Source organism: Hesperophylax consimilis, chromosome 13 (genome assembly GCF_061612785.1).
Source record: "Hesperophylax consimilis isolate HC1 chromosome 13, BYU_Hcon_1.0, whole genome shotgun sequence".
Classification (NCBI taxonomy): domain Eukaryota; kingdom Metazoa; phylum Arthropoda; class Insecta; order Trichoptera; family Limnephilidae; genus Hesperophylax; species Hesperophylax consimilis.
The window spans coordinates 15764594-15784866 of NC_142848.1; the positions used below are offsets into that span (position 1 = coordinate 15764594).

The 20273-nt window shown below is 35.0% G+C and overlaps 1 protein-coding gene across 2 annotated transcripts in view; it reads left to right on the plus strand.

The window, feature by feature from the left end:
• The window catches only part of Dg (Dystroglycan), a 298135-nt gene that overhangs the window by 101821 nt on the left and 176041 nt on the right, over window positions 1-20273 (plus strand). The window lies entirely within an intron of this gene.

Consider the following 20273-nt stretch of genomic DNA (forward strand, 5'->3'; position numbering starts at 1 on the left):
GAGATTAAATGTCTGTTTAGATTACGAGTAAAATTACGTTTGGTATTCAATATCACACGCCTTTGAATTAATTACTATTTTTAAAGTTGTCAGTTCAATAATGCTATCGGAAAGCTGCCACGCATTTTGATAACTACAGTTAAAATTGATTTTAACTGTAGTTATGTTTTCTATAGGAAGAAGGTTATTTAGTTCCAACTAGTACAGTTTAAGAGGAAGCTGTAAGCCAAAAATGTGTATATTCTTATATTGTTGGTAATAGGCATTAAAATCGCTTGACAAACGGAGTCTAGAAACGTTCGATTTCAAGCACAAAACTGGTTTTTATTTGTTTTGTAAATAATTTTATAAGAAAGCAAAAAAGTTAATCGTGTGAAACTGTCGCAGATGATCTTAGCTATAATACTGTATTTTTTTAAAGTTTTCTTTTTTACGCGTTCATACATTTCTATTGAAAAAATATTTTTTTTCAGTAGCTTTCTTTTATATTTTTTGTTGAGTAATTTATTTTTTATTTGTATTGTACTCAAGCGATACAATAGGAAAATCTTCAATTTATGTAAAGAATATTTTTTGGTATTCATAATGTGCACCAATTCGTTATAAAGATTAATCAAAATAGTGGTTTAGCATTAAGCTTCGCCTTAACCGCTGTTCCCCCGAATGCCTGTTAACTAGCAATCTGACAATAATTACTAAATAATTATTTACGCAATATTTTATATTTTTTATGAATGTGTTTGTCTTGTTTAACCTCTTTCCGGGTCCGGGCTGAGAAAAGGTCGACCTGTTTGACAGTTTTAATAAAAAATTTGGTGGGTAACGAGGTATTAAAGAATAGCTCATTGCGTATAAGGGCAAGTAACTTTTAGCTGTTTGACACCCCTATTTATTAATGTTTTAAAAGGAACGGCTGCGCCGCCTTTTCATACGAAATTTTGATTTGATTTAGATGCCAAAATACCCAACCAAATTGAATAATTATTTTTTTATTCAAAATATGTTTATTTTTCTTGTGTTTTAATTTATAAAATATAGCCCATTAAAGAATTCACCTTTTTATGATTTTGGAGGTAACTTTGGCAATTATTTGTGAGTTAATGCTAGTTACGTAAAAAAATATTTTACTTTAGTAAATATGAAGAAATTTAAAATAAAAATGATTTTTGATGGTCGTAAATTTAAATTACAAACGACCGATTTACGATGGAACACAAATTTGTTCTATGTAAATTAATATTTCTACCAAAATACGTATTGCAAGATTATTTTTTCAATAATTACAATTAACTCGCAAAAAAAATTCCAAAGTTGCCTTCACACTCGTGCATAATTAAATTCTTTAACGACCTATATATCATAATTTAAAAGGTAAATAAATAAAATAGCACTCATCCGTATAAGAAATTTTCTATGCATTTTGGTTAAAAAAATGTATTATGCAGTTTAGTTGGGTATTTTTACCTCAAATCTAGGTTTATGTTTTGTATGAAAAGCCGTTGGGTTACGTTTTGACTCAATTGTCTTTAGGGAATTTAGTTCTGGATAAAGGCGAAACCTGTTCGGCATCAAAGATTCTGGTAAACTCCGTCACCCAGTTTTTATTTAATTCTACTAATTCTTTAAAGTCTACAAAAATGTCAAAACCCTCAATTCATTTTTTTTTTCTTCCGTGTTTTCTTTGTTACCTTAATGAGTAGGTGCATAGATGTCAAGTAGATTATCGTAGATTAATTGTAAATTTTTATCGTAGATTCATTGTAAATGATTGTCATAGATTCATTGCAAATGATTAATTACGACTTTTCTTCGGTGTGCGAAGGGTACTTTACAATAAATACAGAGAGAGATAGCTTAAACACAGAGAAAAATGCGATTTGCTAATTTATTAAGAATCTCTTCAAATTCTTGGTAATCCGGTTAAAAACGGGATTGCAGGCCGTTTACTGATAATTTTAGTAAATTCCGAACACTTATCCGATATCGTGATAATACATTGGTATTTTACTAAAAGTTTATTAGTATACCTATCAATTCATTCCTCAAAAGCCTGCAATCCCGTTTTTAAGCGTATTACGAATAATTTGAAGAGATTCTTAATAAATTAGCTATATTTTTTATCAGTTATTTTTCTCCGTGCACTCGCACTCACACTCCGGGTGGAGGCAATGGGTCAAACTGCAAACCCGAGCGCTGAAATAGTAGGTAAAACAATAATTATCCTTATAGTTTATCTATGAGAAATGCAAAAACATACTATTGAAATGGAGATCTCAGAAATAATTACAATTTTTCTACTTACGTTGCGAGATTCTATTCAGTATTTCCGCACGGAAAGGTTTTTCCTATAATTACAATGGCAGAGGCTTGTTCGGTTTTGTGCTAGTTTAAAATCTCTATTTCCTTTAAAAAGGCTTTGTGCTCCTCGATTGACCCGCTATCCACCCACTTGGTTCGGGCTGCTTGAAAAATATCGATTTGGCATTATGAAAAATATATTCTTTTGATTATCGCCCTACCGACCTTACAAATTGAATTATTCAAGGGAATTGCCACGTACGGGGAAGGCTTCCGATGATAATCCGTACACATTTCCCGTACAATATTCCATACAAATTTCCCATATACATCACTGCAACGAGGGGCATAACCGAGTTATCATTTGGAATGTTTTATTCGAATGAAAGCAACTGAAATATTTCGAAATTTTTTAATTTAATTATTTTCAGTTACCGGATTTTGTAAATTCATTTGGCATAGTGTCACCATCGTTTATTGAAAGGGGCTTAACTATAATAATATATTTTATATTAGTTTAGCTATAGTATCTACCCATTACTATTCTCCAATAGTTACCTATTTTATATTAGTTTAGCTATAGTATCTACCTATTACTCTTCTCCAATAGTTACCTATTCTCTAATAGTTTAGATATAGTATCTACTTAACTATTCTCCAATAGTTACCTATTCTCTAATAGTTTAACTATAGTATCTACCTAACTATTCTCCAATAGTTACCTATTCTCTAATAGTTTAGCTATAGTATCTACCTATTGCTAGTTTGACGATAACGGCGCGGACTTTAGTTGTCGTGTCGTCAGGTACAAGATAATTAATTCAATAATGAATTTGCTTTTGTCGTTTGGAATAGTAACTAAATAGTGTTGCGGCCTTTTTTCCACGGTATCACTACAGCACAAATTTAATAAATTTGCTTTTTTCTAAACTCAATACATATTTCCCCATGATGCTCTAACTCGACGACGATAAGTAAGAATCTTTAAGCAAAGAAAACTTTAACTATCTGGCTCTGTTCAGATTTCCTTTTAAAGGTGTCAGTTTTCAAATATCTGTACCTAAGTTATAATAATTTTATCAGTCCTTCTACAACGAACATTTAAAATATTTTCCTAATTTAATAAAATCCGTTGAAAAATTGCGACTTTTTGATACATCAATATTGTTTGTCCGCATTTTTCAGGGGTGGTTCCAACGCGCCTTTGACATGCGATGTATCCATCTCGCCACGGAAATACACCTGTAATCTAGATATCATCTAGTTTAGTGTATGCGTCCTATGGATAATAATTATTATTCTGCATCGTTTTCAACCCGTTTGGTCAGAATTAATAATATATCCCTTTCCGCATAAGTTGACGAAAATTACAAATTCTTTTTCGTGAAAATTTCACTTAAATGGGGAAAGGAAGAACAAGGTGCCAAGTACCTACTGTATCACCTTAAACACAACTAGCTCCGTTCTCTAACGAAGGTTTGACACTAGTATGGTTTTTTCGCTAGCCTTTTACTTATCTTGGAAACAAGATGTTTAAACAAAAGAAGAAGCAATAACACTAGTTTGGAATTCTCTCGGGAAAGTGATACGATTACTCCGATATTTCTCTGTCTTATTACATAGTTGCCATTTGTGCAGAAAAAAATGAGTGCAAATCTCGCCATTAACCATCTTTCTGAAAATCCTCATTTAGTCGTGTCGGTTAAATCTGTGCGTGCAAATTAAACTTCTCTGAATGGAGGGCGTTATTATATTTTTCCATGCTCTACGTTTATTTTTATTTTCGGCCTCTTATTCCGTGATTACGTCCGTTTTTCTTGTAGATTGCGACTTACATTATGAGAATATCACCCGGCCAACGTGAGGTAAATTTCCTGCCAGGTGTAGTTATCCGTCTTCTTGGATTTATCCGTATTCTCTACCCTTATAATTTCGCTTCCTCCTTCCTGAAGATTCCGTTCTCGAGGACGCCAATTATGGAAATACGTATCATTAATCACAAGTTAAGGCCGCTCAATTCGGGAATATTTTCAATTGTTAACGAACTAAGTTTCATAAAATTAATTCAAATCCCATGTCTTTTATAGGTGTAAGTACGGTGCCCCTAGATAAACGGGAGACATTTCGAAAAAGGTTCTGCCTCTTATCTCGCCTCTCCATAGACAATTTCTCGGTATTAAGATAATAAATTCTTGCTTTTTTTTATTCGTGTAAGCATTTGCCACTGGCTAATAGGATTCTATTAATCGAATGAAAAAATGTAATCTTAATTTATGTCTTCAAGGAAGTTTAATCATTGTCATTTAATCGATATTAATTTTTTTCCTAGTAGGATCGTGGTTAGGGGGAGGCGGGGCTTGTTGTTACAAAAAGTAAATATATTTTTTATCAGACGACTGTTTATTCACAGGAACAAAATCATATTACACATTGTGCACACTTTCATCAATAACATAACATTTTTTGATTAAAATGTAGGCCAAAAAATATAAAATAATAAAATTAAACAAAGTGCTTCTTGCGAGGGCAAGTTGTTACATGGTGGGGGCGCATTGTTACCAACTAAAATTTCTCCACACTATGTTAAATTAATGTATTTATTACCATAAACATTTGATACATCAATCTCTACTTGAATATTCGTCCCAATTTTGACATACACAGTTAATTTTTTCGCCGGTAACACGTGAAATACGAACCCAATACTTGTACTTAGTTCAGCGGATATTATATTCCTGTATATTGTTAGGCTTCGTATACACACGCGAGCCGAATCACGAATTATAGGAAAGAGACGAAACAACCGCAACCAAAACGCCGAGCGCGATTGCTTCATTCATTTCCCATAATTCGTCATTCGGCTCGCGTCTCGGTTCGCAAACGTAATCGCAGCATGGTGCTGACACATTATCCTACAAAGCTCAAAGCACTTTTACTTACAATACCATACAGACCTGTCACGTCAGACAGATGATGTTATAAGTGTTGGTGTGGCGATGATGATATGCCGTGATATGCTAGCCAGGCGGAATTGAAATGATGCCACCCCCCTCTAGTCTCGTTGACGTTTTGCAGGACACTGCGGCCGGCAAGTTCGCGCATGTCCGCTGAAGACATGGTGAATGATTTATCGATGACGTAACAATCTGCCCCGTAACAACTGCCCCGTCCTCCCCCAACCTAATCCGTCCCACCCACTCAATTTTCTTATAATCCCACTTCCATTTGTTACACATTATTATATTCTCCCTCTCCTACGGTGACGAGGCATGACACGGGACACGACCGAGCCCCTCGCTAATGCACAAAATTTGTGTCCACATTTCTTACTTGATATTCTATCTTAGATGGCCGAATGGAATAATTTATGACCGTACCTTTCTAGCATTCGGTAAGCAGAACCGCGCGTGAAGCAGCCCGGTTCGCTGTGAGTTATATCCAGGAATTCCTCCATTCTCATGGCGTTATCATTTATCGCCACCGTTCCTGGCGAGATGGGAAACGAAGGAAAGATTTACGCGTGCGATAAAGAATCGGTTTATTGTTTGCACGAATATTAGGCCATCAATTTATCACGGTAACTACGCGAACGGTCCACGTATTAATTGTTAATTTAATTATTTAAAACATTAAGCCTTAATTCCTCGCCCGTATCTTGATGCTGAAACACCTTTATTTATTACATCTATTTATTTGGATATTTAGTTCCATATCTTGACACCTAATTTGTATCCTGAAGGCAGTTTAAAAAGTCTGTGTTCCAGAAAGTAAATTCAATCGAAAAAAGTTTCTGGTGTTGACCTAATAACCTACTAGCAATGTGTTTTTTTTTTTATTTAGTCCTACGTCTCAAATTCTTTTTACTAAAACTCACCACTCACAATGTATTTAAAAAAAAATACTTCATTAATGCTGGTCACGTCCGAATCGAAACCTTTATTCGTTCTTACGGATATAACGTATTTGTATAGGGCTAGACGTAGCATTTTTGTATTCCTTGTATTATCAATCGATTGAAGTAAAAGCTCTACTGAAAAAACTTGTTCAAAAGTTATTTCCTGTTCAAGGCTGTCTGAAATTCTCCAAGTAGTTAAATTTAGTTCTCGCTTTAATTTGTAATTAGCAAATTTCCCCCGAATGGAAGATGATTACATCGATTGTGGCGGCGCTGTAAAATTTCGCGATCAAATGTATTATTAGGCAAACTTTTTCGTGGCAGACTAAAAGTTTTTTTTTATCAATGTGTTCGCAAATTATTGAAGTTTCGAACAAAACCCTTTACTGGCATTATGTGTTCTGCCATTTCCGAACTTTTCCACCTACTTTCGATGGAAATCTGTTTGACAATCGTCCTAACATAAAAGCAAATCGTTCTTACATAACATGTAAGTTGATTCAGTTATATGATTTAACATAAAGTAAAATAAAACATATACTTTTTTGTCATCCATCTGTCATTATTTAAGTCACCAAAGTTTATTTCACAACTTTTCCGCAAAACCCAAATTCTGTTTATAAAACATTATTTCTAGACCATTGTGTGAATTGGAAACTTGTGTTTTTTTTCTTTGTTAACCATTTATCCCATACTCTCTTTCAATTCGCAACATCTGTAAAAATCACACCATTTTCTTTTGTTAAAATCTTTGGGAGCAGCAAAAGTTTTTTTCAAATATTATTTAGCTATTGTTCAAATTGCTTAGTAGTAGCTTTGTGCGTCTTTGAGGTGATATTTCACAAAACTGGCATTATTATATTTAACCAAGTAATATTTTGGGAAGCAATAAAATATTTTTATTGTAATTATTCACACTTGTTCATCTTCTACCAACAGCGGTCAGAATCTTCCCTGCAAATAATACGCTTGACATTTTTCCATACCCGTTAATTCGCGTGACATCATATACGCCAGCCCCTCGCAAAGCTTGCAGCTGACCGAATTCTCGCCACTTGCATAACAAGGGACGCGATACTAGATTTTTTTACGTAATACATGTCGTTAAATGCTTCCTGTATACCTACAGAATGACCGGCATTTGATGCAAAATATTGAAGCAAGTGTTTAGGTGCACCTGGTGTCAATTATCAATAGTTACAGGTGACACAACAAGGCAGCAACGCTCTGAAGGTGTATTCCCGTTCTTTAGTGATCGCTATGTCACTATTTCCCTCGCTCTAGTTTTTGCCAAAGATAAAATTAGTGGGATAGATATACTCCTTAGCCAAGTATAATCGCCTAGGTAATAGATATGTGTGTACGAGTACTTCTGTACGACATCAAATCATCACAATCTGTGGACAGTTATTTTATAAGAAAAATCTTGCCCGACTCTTCTCTTCTCTCACATCTTTATTTATAATAGAATTATTCCGTTATTCAGCAAATTTTATACTTACTTTTTTTCACAATTGACAAATGACTCTATTTTATTCTCTTGATTTTTTGTTTTGTTTAGTACCAAATCTCGTCCGTTCATCGTCATCATGACGCTACATCCAAGGAAAGGATTTAGTCACCTTTCCCATTCTGCTCCAATATTCTTCCACGGAGTCAGTCAGTCCAGAGTAATACATACTCTCAGTATCGTCAAGCATTCAGAATCCAAACATTGCTTGAAATGACATTATCCTAGATCTGAATATTCCATTGAATATTGCATTGTATAATGCAATGAGTGGGTTTGGAATACCGCGTAAGCTGATCAATCTGGTGAAACTGATAATGTCCCCAGTAACGTGTAGAGTCAGGGTTGGCAGTGATCTGTCCGAACCATTTGAAGCGCTCTACGGGGTGAGACAAGGAGATGGATTGGCCTGCCTCTTATTTAACATAGCCTTAGAAAAAGTTATTCGTGACTCAGGCATTGAGAAAAGAGGAACGATATTTGACAACTCTGTGCAACTATTGGCTTACGCTGATGATATCGACATAATTGCAAAAAATCCCGATGATTTACAAGACGCCTTTATAAATCTTGAAAGTTCTGCCAAAAATATGGGTCTTGTAGTAAACCAGCAGAAGACCAAATACATGGCCGTAGGATGTACCCAACAAACCCCATCTCTCGTATGTGGAAGCCAAAATTTTGAAACGGTACCAAGATTCACATACCTGGGCTCCCTGATAACAAACAATAACAACACTACAGAGGAGATCCAGAAGCGCATCGTGAATGCAAACCGCTGCTATTTCCGCCTACAAAAACAAATAAAATGACCAGTGCTTACGTACGCAGCCGAGACGTGGGTTCTAACTAAGAAGAATGAGCGAGCACTGGACGTCTTTGAAAGGAACATTTTGAGGCGCATCTTCGGACCGGTTCTAGAAAATGGATTTTGGCGCAGACGTTATAACAATGAGCTCTATACTCTGTTTAAGGAGCTAAACTTCACAAAGTTCATAAAACTGGGAAGACTTCGGTGGCTAGGTCATGTGGAGAGAATGACCGAGCATCAAGAACCAAAGTCCCTGCTGAGCTCAAGACCGATAGGGAGAAGGAGCCTGGGAAGGCCAAGGTTAAGATGGAGCGACAACGTCCTCAAAGATTTGTCAACCTTGGAGCTTCGAAACTGGAGAGAGCTGGCGCGGGACCGAGATGAGTGGAGGAAGACTCTTGAGGAGGCCAAGACCCACCAGGGGTTGTAGAGCCAAAAGTGATGATGGTGATGATGATAGCAATAGATGTACTAAAATAAACCTTAAAAATAGTATAATAAAAATGAACGAAACTGCTCTTGAATACAAATCCATTTGTAGAAATATAAATTAACAAGGGGGAAAAAACATTCCATACTGTCATGTTATAATTTTAGGCATCTGAAAATATAACAAAATAGTTATTACCCGTCAACCGGCAGTCCCATCGAGAATGTGCATGGCGATCGGTCTGTCCGTGTACGAAGATCGAATAACGCACCCCCAGACCGACTACCTGATTAATACCTGAAGATAAAGTATGTGGGAAGTTTGGGGAATTGCCCGAAGACCCTAGAGAATATGTGAGCGTCAGGCAATCGGAAGGGGGGAGGAAGGTCGCCGAGCCCGCTCGGCCATCACTCAGGCGCGCACATTGTGGTGGAGGAGGCACGGTCGACGCCGTGTGAACACTTGTCTGGTGTGAGAGGCGTCTGATTATGCAGGGACTAGGTCTAAACCTCACCCCAATATTGGGTTGCGGACCGTAAAGAACGATTACAGTTCAGCTGGAGTTGTAAATACTCCTCCTAGTAGTATATATGCTAAAAGCAAGCTATACGGAATAAAAAGAAAAGTTAATTAAAAACGAATAAAAGTTTGACATCAAATAAAATAAAGTAAGTCATTTTTCAATGATTCCGAGTTGAGCGATGGATGAGCCGTTAATCTTGTGAAGAACCCTGCTGTAATTGGAACAAAATTTTACAAAAAATCATTTTAAAACTAAAAACCAAAGAAAACAAGAAAAATATATATATCAATCAAATAAGGAATGCAAGGTAAAATAAAAGAGATAGACACAGAAATACATTCAAACACACGAAGTTCACCTTATTCGAAACGAGATCGGCGTTGCAAACCGGTCTTGTGATGACATATAAACCATCCAACATTTCCTCGTGCATCCGTCATGAATGAACGACAGAATTTGCTCGGCTGTCTGGGCAGTATCGCCACATGCGCAATTCGGTTGTGGGGACAGGGTGAGACTGTATAGTCTTCCCCTGAATTCCCCATGCCCAGAAGTTGGGTTTTATGGTGGGCCAGATTTATATAAGCCTCTTCCATTCTGAGTTTAACAGACGAGAAGAAGGAGTAATCTTCCTGAATTCGAACTGTAAAGAAGACAGATATAGAAAATTGTTAGTTAGCGCAAATGTTAAAATTAATTTTCATTTTTATCCAAACATTGCTGATAACGCGAAGCCATGGAATCGCAAACATAACGAATCTTTTCATTGGGAATTTCGTTGCATTCTTTATCAATTTCCGCCTTCAATTGATCAACTGTTGCCTGTTTTGACAGATAAACCTTATCTTTGATGAGTCCCCTCAAAAAAAATCCAGTGGCGTGAGGTCTGGAGAGCGCAGAGGCCATTCGATGACACCTCTTCGCCCAATTCATCTGTTCGGCAGATATTGGAGATAAGCTCTCACATCACGATTACACAAAGTCTCCTCTAATATCAGCCATTTATTTTGAATGGCTTGTACCTGGAAAAAAATAGAAAGAATGAGGTATTAAAGTGTGTATACATTTTTTGTGGCACCTGTATTGTGAAAGTTGATTAATACCACCTGCGGCATTTATTATCGGTCCATATGGCAAGTGGGATTATTACGCTTTCGACTTGCACCGTCTCCCACGGTTTTAATTTTTCTTTTTATTTCCGATTCCGGCATTAAAAGCGAGGGCGGAGGTAACTTACTTTATGATTAATGACCCTTCAGAGCTCACACTGGATCGCCACCGTTGTCGGTTGACAGTTTGGCGTAAATCCATCATGATCGTTCTAAGCACACACAACACATGCATCCCACCTTCCACTACCTAACCCTACCTTACACCACATAACACGTTGACGGTCCAGTAATTGTAGAACTCATTAGGCAGCGCCCCCCAACTTAACCGTGGTAGGTAAATTACATCTCGGCCTTACTCAATGCTATTATTTCGTATCCTTATCGACTTATTACTTATTAGGTTATACTTTAAAAACACATATTTAATCAGATCGGCTGTTTTCGTCTTACGAACTGAATATTTTTGCAAATTATACCATAAATCCGGATTACTCGATTTTTCTTCAATAAACGTCCTGTATTAATAGTACTAGCTAGCTGTGTTACCCGGCTTGGCTAAGGATTTAATACGTCAATTAATTTGTTTATTAATCAGTAAATTTCAATACTCTTATTAAATGATTGCTAAGTATTGAGTATTTCGAAACATTATTTTTCATCCTATAATTTATGTGTTAACTTACTTAATGTTAACGTCGTTCAAATATCATTGTTAGGTAAATTATCCCCGAGGGTCTATCTCCTCCCCTCGTTCCGCGTTCCCCATACTAAGCGCCGTTCCATCTTTCATATCGACGTACATGTCTTCTTGATTGAATGTAGTAAATGGAATCATGGAAATGGAAATTATCCCGACGTCCGCTCGAGCTGAAACTCGGCAGATAAACTCGTTGTCGATGTCAATGCATTCTATCAATACATAAAAGCTGGCACACAGGCATTTCTCTGAAATTAGATGACATTATAATAATTTATAGGAGTTAATATACGAAATAAATCGCGGTACCAACCAAACAAAACAAAAGTTCTCTTAAAATGAAAATCATTGAATACCTCCGATAAACATATCCATTAAGAGTATTTCATAACAAATTTACATTTGTGACTCCTGTGTATATATATATACATCGGTATATTCTCTGTTTAGACTCACAAGCCGTCTCATGGCTCATGACAGAGCTGATACTATAACATGACGTGATCGTATCTGGATGGTTATAAACCTCTGCTGAGTGTTTGTATTATTCGTTATTAAATCTTTGACTTCATCCACGTTAGAGCGGTAAATACACAGAGGTTCTAAACCCGATGGCTAATATAATTGCAATGAATTCTTCATTAAAATAAAATAATATAACATTTCTGCATCTTCTTGCCAGATATAGAATAAAGAATAACACAAGAAGTACCTTGTGGGCGTGTTTTATTATCCAAATATTATTTGTCAAATCGACGCTTAAATTTCCATTACAAAACAGTGTTTCACCAGGATTACGAAGTTCAAATGACGTGGCGATATAGTGTCAGGCAAGTCTAAAAGAGACAGACCGCGTGCTGAATGGTTTAGAACCAAAAGGTACTAAGTCAGTGGAGACATTTATTGAGCCAGAGTAAGTTGGCACACTCCTTTATCTTTAATTCAGCAGGTAATTAGATTTGAAAAGTTATATTTCCTTTTCATTTCTTTTCCCCGGCTCCATTTAAGTCTGCCTCACAATATTTCTGATTCCAGATAGGCAGTTGGGACTCTTGTAATGACAAAAAATAACCTTTAACTATCAATCTCAACTGAGAAACCCTTTTTTTGTCCATATTTTATGCTTGTCTCGTTTTTCTTCTAGATTTGAAAAAAAGAATGTCACTTTCGTATTATATAAATATTTTTTATTTTTGCGATAAAGGGCTAGTTCTTTCAACAAATTTCACTAGCCACTATTATTAGAAGGTATCTTGAACAGTTCGTATCGGGTGGCGGGTGGCGGGTGTCAGAGTGTGCGATTAGCACCACCGGAAAATGGCGTCTGGCGTCGCTTTTATCGGTGGCTGGCATTTCCTCCCGACATTTCCTTCCACTATCCCTTCTCCACACTATACAACAACCATAACTACACCCCACCTCCACCGCTGAAAGCTGAAACCAACCAACTTCATTATATTATCGCTATGGAATTCTGAACACAACATGACTTGTTTGAAGCTTTTATCAAACTATTCACCGAGACGGAAGCACCAGTATATATAGGAACATATTTTTATTAATAATGTTCCACATAAAATCAGTTCCTGTATTTTACTCTCGCTGTTATTTTACACTTTGAACTCGTTCTTTATGGCCATGTGTCACTTTTTTGTTAGTATAAATATTGCCACATTACTAAATAAAACCAAGGAAAAAACACAATTTTGACATTTGAGCATCTCGGCATTAGTGGGGTGTGATAACGATAAGGTTAACAATACATTTCCAGTAATTTCATCCACATGTTAAAACGGTTAGAATTATTTCAAAATTTTAAATATTACTGTTATTTACCTATTTTTATCGAACTAGCGCGGACCCGCGAAAAATCACGAATAGTTTGAATTCTCGAAAAATCAGTTCCAATTTTTCAAATTGCAATCTGTTAAAAATATTATATCTTAGGTTTGCCGCTTGTCTAAATTTATATTCATGCATTTAAAAAATATATATGTAGTTGCAGAGATCAAGTCTATCTATGTTAATAGCTTTTAAGTCACTAGTTACCTATACATCTTAGTTGTAACCCACTAATAAATCTTAGCTGTAAGTTTTTAGTTAATATAAGTTATATGTTAGATATGTATTAATTTGTAGCGCCCTTAAGGTGATTTTCCAATTATTATTCGTAGTATTAAAATACTAATTTCGGTTGTGACTCCAGTTTAATGTACTCTAGAACATGAATTTAAATGTCATCATTTTCAATATTGGAAGTGTTTATTTGGAAAATTCAGGCAAGTGGTAAACCTAAAATATAATATTTTTAACATATTGTAAATTTAAAAATAGGAATCGATTTGCGGAGAATTCAAAGTATTCGTGATTTCTTGCGGGTCTGCGCTAGTTCGAGTTAAAACAGGACTTCGCTATGCTCTATCAACTAATATTTTATATTTTCATTGAATCGCGATTACATAATAAGAAGGTTTGTCAAAATTTGGTGAACCCAACTATTGAAACCAAATGTAAATTCATCGTTCTCCAAAACAAACATATTTATGTTTGTAAAAGGACCTCATTACATGGCTATAATAAAAGTACACAATACCCAACCATAAAACATCAAACACACAAATGATGCCATTAATTTTAAAACATCATAATAAAAGCATTCTTACTATAAACAAATGTTACTTTTCCCACGACAAAAAGGAACTCACTAAGTCAACATTTGTAGATGTACTATTTTGTGTTCTTTCGGTTCTTTCTCTATTGATGAATTAGGTTATTTAGCATTTTTATTTAATGTAAGTGTATTATTTTGTTCTGTTGTTCTATTTATTTTACTTCACGATGTTCTGTTTTTGATTCATAATGGGGCTGACAGATTACGCTATACGCATCGTGGCTTGGCCTATTTCAGCATATCGCTCGCCATATAATCCGGATGGGAATGTATGGCGCGCGATATGCATAAATATGCCAAGCCACGAGAATATAGCGTGGTCTGTCACAGGCCTTAACTCTTCTGATATAAGTTATAACTCTATTCTATATTATTCTGTTATTTTCCCCGACTTCTGCATCCATCCACCGTCACGTCAAATATTCTATTTTAGCCTTTCTCCGTCCATCACCTCTACATATTCAACCTATGCATATATTGTGCGAACCATTTCTAAGCGTGTTACTAATTACTCTGATAATGATTTAAAGCTCTCATCGTTCTCAATCCACGGAATAAAGCATGTTTCGTGTTACAAATGTTTAGACGGAGCGCTGGGCAGTTGGAAAATTTGTTTCCATTCAAATTTCTATGGGAAGCACTTCTAATTTTTTTCTTTATTCTATTGTCCAAACAGTTTTTTGATAGGAAATCCAAGACAATAATTATCTGAATAGCTCCACTGTAATATAATTCAATAAATAACATTATTTAATCTTTAATCATTGAAGTTAATATTAACAACTCAAAGGTAAAATGTGACACAGAAAAGAGTTCAGTGGCGTCTAGGAATTGAACCCAGGACCTCATATATTAAAAAGTAAAATATATGTATTTATCCAAGGCACTATCTAGATTTAAATTCAATTCGAGTAGAATCTTGAAATCACGTATAAAGATAGCAGCCAAAAAATGCGTTAAGAAAATGAAAATAATGTTGGTAGTTCTTTGTCGAATCAAAGTATATAAAGTATGGTAGAGCAAAACCCCGGCGAGTTTCTGGCTCAATTCTTGGATGCAACCGAATCTTTTTCTCCGAATATTTTTCCGTTCACATTTTTCTTTTGAGAGTTCTTAATATTATCTTCAATGATTAAATATTACAATTTGAGGCTTACTCAATAAGTTATTCCACTAAAAATATTGATTATTTAAACAAACGTTCAAAGATGAATTTGGTTAAACTTTACGCATAACTACAAAACTGGGTAATAGGTGTAAATTATTGTACTTAAGCTTCAAGCTTCCGAGGTTGGGAGAAAGAATCTCATTTATCTGAAATGGTACAAATGATTTATATTACATAATTTTTCTCTTTCCTTTGTCCAAACAGTCAACGTCAGATTAGGCAAGCACCGTCGTATATCACCGAGAGAGAAAAAACATCGCTGTTCGTTTGAAGCCATCGCGTCATAATATATTAACCATTGTTGGTGCGTTTGGTGGCACTAATTCTATGGCAATTCAATTAATTGATTCGTATTAACCCCCGCCGGTTCTCAGCTGTTAAATTTGTCTTTATTACCGACCTAATGAAATGATAACCCTCTCCGTGAAACGTTTTTCATATTATTTTTTATCGGCCAAGTGTGGGCTTTAATTGACTGCAATATTGCGATAACGTTGCGTACACAAATATAGATAGAAAATTTTCAAACTAATTACGAAATATTCCGATATTTTACTATTACTGCTGCGATGTGTCTAGTTAAATTTGTTTTTAAATCATTTTAATTACACAATTATTTTATCTTTGCACGTCTATTGAGATTCTTGACCAACTCCCTTGTCGAGTGATAAGTGATAAGATCCTCGACTATAAATCCAGAAGTCGCGGGTTCAATTCTTGGAGTGTGCATATAATTTTGTGTTTTTTTCATAATTAATTCTTTTACAATCATATATCACCTGTTTGTGGCACGTTTCAGAATGGGAGATCTCAGTATCGCCCTGATTGTAAGATCACAGTTCAGAATTGAAATGTTGCTTGAAATGGCTTTAGCCGTGTTTCCGTGGCCAGATCTAAATAGACAGGTTCTTTTCCCAACTTAATCTTCATCTCTCCACTACCTTCAGCCTCACAAAGTACCCCGATTGGGGATGCCATAGTCTCACTGGTTACACAAGGTTGGGCAGCAGCTGGGACTCTTGTGCGGTATTAACATAAAAATAATAATTTTTAAATTTTAAATAAAAAACAAAACATATTTTTTGTTTGATGAATAGTTTTCATGTTCGTTTCGAAGATTTAGGGCTTTTTAGAGAAAGCGTGTTTCAGTGGCGTACAAATATTGAGTAATTTTTTTTTCTTGACTTGGATGAGTAGATATTATGTGTGAAAAATAATGTTTTTTTATCGATTTTGATCTAGCTGTTAAATATACCTCGGACATTTTAAATAAAATGGTAAAGTTGAGAGATATTTAATAAGATAACATTACCGACGCTTTTTATAAATGTAACTATTAATTTATTTGTGTTTACTAATTTATCTACGAAAATATCATATGTACAACAAATAACATATATTTAATATTTCTGGCATCTAGACCTACAATTCCTACCACACTTAACAAACTTAAATTATTTTATTTATTATTAATTAAACTGTGTAACATAATATTACAATTCAGGTTTTACATAGCTTCTGTTTTCTACTTATACTACTCTTCCATTAAAAGCATTTGCTTGTGAATAGAAAAGGAGTGTACATTTGCGAAAAAATAATATTTGTACAGTAATATAATGCATTATTTGGTGAAATAATTAAAATATTTTAAATCAAAGATTTATTTTTCATTAAGGTTATAAATATGTACTATAAACACGTCTTAATGCAGTTAAAATAATAATTATTACACATATAATATTACATATCATAAAAAAAAATAAGACACTCACCTAACTTATCTCTTAGATTGTAAACATGAAAGTACATTACACTAATTTCTACAATGTTATGAATTTAATGTTATGTAAAAAGTCATTTCTCCAATGATATAATTTAGTGTTATGTATTTGTGTTATTTTACCTATTTAATATGAAGTAAACCTATCAATTTGATTGTCCTGAAACGGGAAACCTTCCCAGTTGGACAGTCAAAGATTCATTATTCTGTAATTGTATTTTTTAATGTCTAATAAATAACAAATAAATAATTTGTTTGTGCAAATAACGTCCAGGTGTAATTTGTAAGTTAAGAAGTGAGACTCGTACGGATGCGGAGGGGTGCAATGCTGGTATCCAATAAAACACAATGTTCAGAACTGTTTTTTTTTTTAATTTATGATAATTCTTGCAGACATTTTCTCTAATGAACTAACACTAATGACAATACTAATCTCCTTTTTATCATGTCGGAAGGGAGACAATTCACGGTTGGTTTCAACAAAGATTTGAATGCTTCATCAATATGTGTCCACCATAAAATGCACCAGAAAATACTATCAAACGGTTTATTGAATTTTAGATTTGACGTTAAAATTGTTAGATTCTGATGATTTTTTTTCTGGCTTTGACATACTCGTCGGACGCGTTTGTGCCGTGGTGATCGCTTAGATATAAATTGTTTCAAATACGATATTTTTCTTCATTTGAGTCATTGTCGCTTCCGTCAGTAACAAACATGTCGATTTTCAAATTGCATAAATATTTTAAATTGTTTGTTTTTCAAAATACTAGAATAATATTAAAGTTAATTAGTTTTTTTTCCATTCGTTTCAGGTAAATACACACATTTGGTGGCCAAGGGTCCCCCAACGAAAACTTTGGTAAGAAAATACAAAAGTGGTCTGATTAAGTTTGACTTCCTCAAAGGAGTTTTGACTATTCAATTTTCTTTCTTTGCCGAGCGTATTGAAATTACTTTAATTGCTTTTCCACAAAGGGTCTGACAAAATATGTAAAGACACTTTCCAATTCAACGTATTTTGACAAGCAATTTATGCTGTGTAAATACAAATGGATGTATGAAGAAAGAAAATAGCATCATTTAATTTTGGAGTACAATGTGTTTTGTCAGCAGTTTCACGAATCTTTTCTAGACAGTAAAATTCGTTTCCCTCACATGAAGATAAACTTTGTATCTATGCGTACAAACATTTTTCATTTTGCTGACTTTGAGGAAATATCTCTTCCCAGTCAATGCGAGACAGCTTTTGTAAAGGCATACCGCCGATAGCTCCATCGTAACATCTCCCTCTTTCTCATAAACGACGAACCTAGCAGAAATAGAAGGCAGGAGCAATCCCATTCCTTCATTTGTTTAGAAAAATAACTTCTTAAAAATGGAGATTCGGAGCTTTGTCCCAAGTAATCCCTTTCCCAGAAGTTTTTCTTGTCGGATTCATTTGAATTTTTATTGGGCTTTTGACACGGATTCCATTTCACAAAGTTCATAAGTCATCCCAGTATAGGGTTACCACATGGTCTCCAAAAGAAGGACATGTCTTCATTTAAATTCCGTCCTCTAAAAAATGCCCCATCGTTCTCACTGCAAACTGTTTTAATTTCTAATTTATATTCGCAAAGTAGCTTACAGTGAACATCTTTCCTGCTTTTCGCGGCTACCTCAAAGAAAATATTGAATTATAAGGTATTTGGCGAATGCATGTAAATAAATCTCTAGTAATTTTTTTAGTATACAGTAGCAGGATCTTTTCTAGTTTGTTTGCAATTTATAGATTAAGTTTTTGCTTATAAATTTGTTCAATAAGGAATTTGAGTTATCGAGGATTAAAAAAACATATATGCATATAGATTATAGACCAACAAACGCTGATTAGAATGTTTTATTACAAATAAGTATTAATAAATCGTCATTTAAAAACTATTAAAACCGTGAGAAATTTAAACTCCCTGTGATTGGGTTCTGACAAAACTCACACTGGTACGGCACGGGTCGGTCGGCCGCGTGCATCAGAATGCGGACAATTTTGTGCAAAGTTGAGCCGCGTAGACTAGAATTGTTTTTTGTAATTCTTATTAAATTGGGAATTGTTGATTTGATTGACCTTATTGAACCGACAAAACCAAGGTACGTATGCCGTGACGCGTACGCGTCAGATTTCGATGGTTTTGTGAAATTGTAAAAAAAAATTACTGTTATATAAGTTAGAAGGTGAACCTTTATTAAAATAATTAAAATTGACTAGATTTATTCACGCCTATATACAAGAATTTTCTTCGACAGTATGAGGGGCCTTAAAGCAACGAAAAGCTTTTGTTAAAAATCTACAACTCAGCATGACTTAGTAGGTAGTATTTTCACTTCGCCTTGATAATATTTTAATGTTGATTTTAAAGCGTCAGCTACACTACTCGCTTCGACGCTTCGACGAAGTCCTCGACGAAGTTAGCCGAAGTTCGAAGTGCGTGCCCACACTCGTGCAACTTCGCGAGTAACTCAGTCCAGTCCTTTGACTGGGCGCATTTACCGACAACAATCGGAAGTCGGGCGAAGCGAAGCGAAGTTGCCCGAAGCGAAGTGAAGTTCGTGCCCACACTATCGTATTCGGTCAACTTCGACCAACTTCGCGAGTAGTGTAGCTGGGCTTCAACGTTTATGGTAAGAGCATAGGTATCAGTCTTAATTTTTTTCTTCAATTTAACAGTCTGCCTCTTTTTGTGTTTGGCATGTGTTAACCCTGTCTTTGCTTTGATCGGAAGAACTAACTCTAAGAAAAGAACCATTGAATTTTTCTCTCAAACGTTGCCCCCAAAACGAAGACCTTTCACTCTAAACCCTGTAGAATCTGGAGTTTGTTGAAGCGTGTGGATCTACCCGGAAAAAGTTTCGAATAAATTCGAATTTATTCTCTGCGTTTTCATCCCAACTTAAGCTACGGCGAAAATAAACAGGCTTTTTTTATAGAATTTCAAAGAGTCTATAGGTGCTTTTTTATACAAGAATTCTAGCTTTGCTACCGGCTTTGATTATTGAAAATATTACACCAATTAAAAATGTTAAGATAATTTTTATCTTCTCTAGGTAAACAGTTTTAAACAACCATTTCTTATTCACTTGAAATATATAATTAAATTGTCTGGGTATCAAACGGTTCCCTGAAAAACAGCACAGACAAAACAGGAAAGTGAAGAAAACAAAACACGCCGAACCTAAACTAATCTATTATTTTATCATGCTCTGTTTTATCCAGTTACCGTATTAAACAATTTGGCATCTCATCTCTTATTTTGACCGCTTAACGGATAATTCAATCCTCCAAAGCTCGATGAACATTGCCCATAAAGTAAATGCGTTTCCTAGAAATAATAGACTGAAAAG